The following is a 5,251-nucleotide window of genomic DNA, read 5'->3' as shown; positions in this document are numbered from 1 at the left end:
CAGGCAAGCGCAGCCGAAAGCCGTATTTGGAGGAGACCAGCAGCAGCAAGTGTGTCGATGTAAGAGATAGAACTGCATAGCTCGCCTTGTGGTGACCTATTTTGTTAATTCATTTTCGGTTGCAGGTTTTAGCATCAAGGAGACGGGAAGGAAATGGATTCTACGCCGTGGAAATGGGAAACAAGCCGTACCGACGACGGCGACCGGATGGTATGAAGGGAGCCCAGCTGAAGGGAGCAAAAAAGCAGCAGCACATCAACTGCAACGGTCGTCGATACGAAACACGTTGGTTCTGCTTGCCCTTGCTACGACAATTGCTGTTTCCGTCCCCTACCTGCTCGGTAATTCGTATGTTCGATTATCTTTTGCAGCAACGAGGATGCACGTTTGGCCGCACTCGGAAGCCCTGGCCCTGGCATTCGGATTGTTGGTGTCCGCGTTATCTATCTGGACAGCAGGCGGCGTTATTCCCTCCGACATCGTTTTCTGCTTCCAAAAATCGGTATGTATGATGAGACGCCAGACGCAAGATTGCAACAGAGTTTGCTGATACACAGATCGAATCGCAGCAACCACCGTTTGTACCAACTTTCCACTTTCGTCGATTCTGCTGCCACATCTAGTAACCTGTGATCGGTGGTTAAGAGATTGGCCTGGATAGGATTGGATGAATTCATACGAACACCGGAGACTGAAGCCAATCGATCCGCAGATTCTGTCCACGATGAAGATGCAAGGCCCGTACCCTCGTCTTCGCAATCAGATACCGTACCTAATGGAGGGTGGAACTGGTGCTGGCAGTTTGGGCACGTCGCATCTCGCATCTTCGGCTAAAGGCGGCGGTGTCGGCGGTGCATCGGGTGGTGGACCTTGTAGCGGTACCAGTGATCAGCAGGGTAAGGTAGAGGTCAAGTACAGTAAGCTCGGTAGCCAGGATTTCGACTTCGAGCAGTACAACCAGACGGAACTCCCGAATGCTTACTGTAACGCGATGCTGCAGGTGCTGTACTTCATCATGAAGCTTCGCAAAGCGATCCTATCGCACTCGAAGGACAAGGAAGGAGTGGAGGAAGCAACAGCATCCAGCTGGATCACCAGGAGACCAATCCGGAACCGTGGGAATTGCCGTTTCGTTCAACGGATCCAGCACAAGTACCAAGATGTGTCGTTACGGGACGAACTGCTCACGAGTCGATTGTCACTTTGCACATCCACGGTAAGGTCCACGGTCGGTATTTATTCATGGCCCTCTCTGATTGTTCGATCTCGATTGCAGCAAATCTTCAACCTGCGTCATATCAGCAGCCCCGGCCGGAGGGGCGGCAGCCACGCATCGTCATCAATCTGTTCCGACGGTGAAACCGAGCCACATGAGCGTAGTCCGCATCACGTGCATCCGGGGACAGGGCGAGGATGAGGTTGTCCCGTTCATGGATGATTACAACTCGACGCAGGAACGCAGGTGGTCGACTATCTGACCAAGTTTTCCGGCATCAATATACAGTCGGAGACGCACGATTCCGTCGAGGACGCTGCAGCTGTACAAGCATTATCTACGGCTACAGGAAAAGGATGAGTTTTCCCGGGCGCTCTCGACGTTGTACGAGAAGGGCAATCCTGTCGGAAATTCCGTAGCTGCGTGAGCCCCAGTACCCGGAGCGGTGGGCCGCTCGCTTTGATCGATCGCTCGATCAAAGGAGATGCGGCAGGAGCAGACATCCGCACGATCACCAGATCACGCGGGCGGGGGTGATGCTCGACCGTCGACCGGACCGTACCAACTACGATTAACTTGCAGGAACTCAACTTTACCAGTCTTCACGGTGCGATGGCGTCAATTCCGGGACTGCAAAACGTTCAGGTTGGTTGATGTGGAAAAAAGGGTGATGGCAGGGAGAGAGATTTATTATTGTTCACTTTATACACCCTCAAACAGGTTCAAATTGCCGGACTTCCATAGCCGATTTCTCTGGCCGTCTTCGTCTACGTCGTCAGGAACGACAACGGGTGTGTTAAATAACTCTGCGAACAACAGCGCAGGCCAGACGACTAGCCTACTTGTGTCCGTTCCCGTGACCAACAAAAACGCTTTCATATATTCCATTTTCGTTTTGACGAACCGGTGAATGCTGGTCAACCGATTCAACAGATACAGCGTCTCTTCACACAACCTCATCGGTTACTGGAAAACTCAGTGTCCCACGGTGGAACCGTCGTACGATTCGTTCTCGCTACACTGTGCCCGACTTTGTCTGGAAGAGGGTGAGAAGGACAGTATCGTGATTGGATGCCACTCGGGACAGTTGTGCATCTATCAGCCCTCAGGGCGGGCGATGCCTTCGAGAATCAGTTTCATGACGTAGGTAGCGTAGAATAGTGGACCACGGTCGACCGTAATGTAGCTAATGATTGATAACCTTTTTTCCAGCAAGCAGAGCAAGCAGAAACGATCCCCGGCAGCAGCTGGCCGTACTGTATCCGATGCGATTGTGCATCTTTCAGATCGTCAGCGTTGAAGGAATCGCTGAGCATGGATCGCTGAACACGAAGCTGGTACGATCATGCGCTCGTCAAACCTGCCTTCTCCTTCTGCCAAGGCCCTTTCGGGGGCATCAAGGGGCGCGAATTCCTGTGCGTGCAGCATCTGGACAGTTCGCTGCGGTTCTTCGAGCAGGATGGTATAAGCTACGAACGGACGCTGGCCACGGATCGCCATCTACCATCACCAGTGAGGTGTGTAGTGCGGACCGACCGTCGAGGCGCAGGAGGCGTTGCGACGTCACGATCCAATCTGGTCACTGTCCGTCGGTGAGTACGCACTCGATCTTAGCGTCCATCAGATCTCCAGGTAAACGTCCTCCCTCGAGGTGCGATTACTTATTTGACCGAGAAGCCTGAATGTCTGCTCTTTCGCTTCCAGCACGGAATCCGTCATCGTGGTGCGTGGAGAGAACAACCTGGTGCTTGGAGGGCGTGTCCGACACCCACCGACTACTCACCGATCTGTTTCCACGCGTTCGTCGTCGGCTGGTACTGGCTGGGTATTGTGTTTACTAGCGAAGATCCTCCCCACCTCTGAGAGTCCCTTGTTGATCATTTTTTTCCTCCACAGAACCCGGTGCTCGGTTACTGTTGGGCGTCGTATCGGAGAGCGGTTCGCTGTTGGTCTACGAAAACGATCAAATCCTTTGGTCGGCCCAACTCCCGGACATCCCAGTAGCGCTCAGTCGTGCCGTCGTTAGCGGTCAAACGGGATCACTTACGATCGGTTATCTCGGATCTGAGCCGGAGCTATTCAAGGTGCCAGCCCTGTTCGGAACGGAACTGTTCGAGATTTGGCTGTATCCGTACGAGGCGGCCACGCCTGCCTCGCTAGCCGTAACCGTATCCTGTTCCTACACCAACAAGCTAAGCATTACACGAGTCCTGCAACGCATCGAAGGAAGCCAAGCATAAGATCACTCTAACAGCCTCGAGCAATGCTGTGGCGGCCGTGGGAGGTACCGGATTGAGTGCTCTGTTTCCGGAGTTTTTTACTTCGGAAGGTAGCCAGACGGCCTTGGGATTACAATCGCTGGTCGATGGACGTCGCGGCCAAAAACACGAACCGTTTCCGGATACAATCCGATGAGTTAACCCTCCTACCGCTCGTGTTCGAGTGTCTGCTAAAACGGTTCAATCCGGAGCCAGCCAAAACGCCGAAAGGTCGACCAGGGATCACTGTTAACAACGTACCACCGGTGAGCGAACTGGCGAACCATTTTCGTATTCATCATGATCTGAGGAGAGAATTGAAACATCTTGAGGTAAGTGGAGAGCCACGCAGCGATGGCAACAGGCGAACAGGCACGATTGTAACTAAAGGCTTCGAATTTTGCAGACTGAACTGGAGATTGCCACCAGCCAGATGCGATTGTTTGAGCGACGATTTGTCGTCACTCGGCACTCGGAACATCGGGTGGCGTAAATTATCTGGACCCTTGATAGTACGGAACAGAGCTACGAACAGATGATGTTACCGGTACCGGTTACTGGACCCCCAGGATGAAACGGAACCGGAACCCTGAATGATAGCCTGAATGCTAGCGCAACCACAGGCCACTCGTCGTAGCGGTTTCTAATATATAATGTAATTATATATGTAATTATGTATTATTGTATTTTTTTCTAATATAACTTAAACTTAAACTCAATATAACTTATATTCAATATAACTTAAACTTATAACTTAAATAACAATAAAAATTTTTGACTAGCCTAACTAGCCAACCATGGTTTTGAGCGTGTTTTTGAATTTAATGAATTAATTTAAGGAAACCAAAAAGTCTAGTCAGATTCCCCTTTATTTAATTAATTATACGATAAATAATTTTCCTAGTTTTTGAATAACTTAAGTAACTACACATTTTTTTCTGGCAATTTTTTTTCTGGCTGACTGGTTGACACGTTTAAAAAAAAAACATCTGTAAAAAAAATAAAAAACACGTTTTAAAAAAAAAAAAAAAAAAACAAAAAAATTTAAAAAATTTTCCGTTTTAAAATTTAAAATTTGTTCCGTGGAACAAAAAATGTTCCATGGTGCGCGGCGGTACAGGGTGATTCTGCGGTCGTGAGAAGGCGAGATGCCCTTCGGCGAATTTGTGAGAAGCGAGAAGTGAAACGATATAAACAAAATAAACGGAACATAAAACGACCAAAACGAGCAAAACGATACAACGAACGAAATAAAAAACGACCTACAAACGATCAGTCAAAACCATAAAACGGAATTTTTACAGAATGAAATCGTTTTCAATGAAATCGTGGTAGAAATCGTGTAACGAGCGAACAGGGCACGGTCGTTTTCTTACGTTCTTCTGGCTTCAATAGCACAAAACGCATGGGCTTTTTCGTTGCAAATGGTGAGCAGGGAAAGTAAGGGTCTTGCACAGTCTCGATCGGGAGCTCCGGAAACACGGAAACGCGAATGTAAACAAGAGTTGTCTGTCCGGGAGACGCTCCCTCCCGCAAGGGATTAGCCAGTCGTCGGCGGCGGTGGCGTGCGAGAAAATCAATACTCGCCGACCACCAAAGTGGAAAGTGCATGGAAGTGCGTCCAGGCCAATATCAGCGGCATCCACAACGGTGGCCGTTCTGGATTCGGTTTTCAGCGCGGCGTTACTCACTCTCGTTCAAGGTTCGACGGCGTTATTGTGAGTCATTTTCAAGAGGAAGGCGGATGTGATTTAAGTTTGGGTGTTTCGCGCTGTTC

The 5,251-nt window shown here is 49.8% G+C and overlaps 1 protein-coding gene and 1 pseudogene across 5 annotated transcripts in view; both read left to right on the top strand.

The window, feature by feature from the left end:
- The first annotated feature begins 2,126 nt into the window (after positions 1–2,126).
- On the top strand, positions 2,127–4,093 carry LOC125955470 (protein PTHB1-like; annotated as a pseudogene).
- Positions 4,094–4,768: 675 nt separating this feature from the next.
- Positions 4,769–5,251, top strand: part of LOC125955758 (exostosin-1) — a 42,457-nt gene continuing 41,974 nt past the window's right edge. For 2 of the 5 annotated variants that reach the window (XM_049686904.1, XM_049686905.1), the window contains exon 1: positions 4,806–5,192. The gene's annotated coding sequence lies outside the window, so the exon portion shown is untranslated. Of the gene's footprint in view, positions 5,193–5,213 lie in introns of those variants that run through there. The other 3 variants (XM_049686906.1, XM_049686908.1, XM_049686903.1) reach the window with 3 other exon arrangements.

This window comes from Anopheles darlingi, chromosome 3, assembly GCF_943734745.1.
Source record: "Anopheles darlingi chromosome 3, idAnoDarlMG_H_01, whole genome shotgun sequence".
In the NCBI taxonomy this organism is placed as follows: Eukaryota; Metazoa; Arthropoda; class Insecta; order Diptera; family Culicidae; genus Anopheles; species Anopheles darlingi.
Note: the sequence above shows the minus strand (reverse complement) of the source record. Positions and strands in the feature narration are given on the sequence as shown.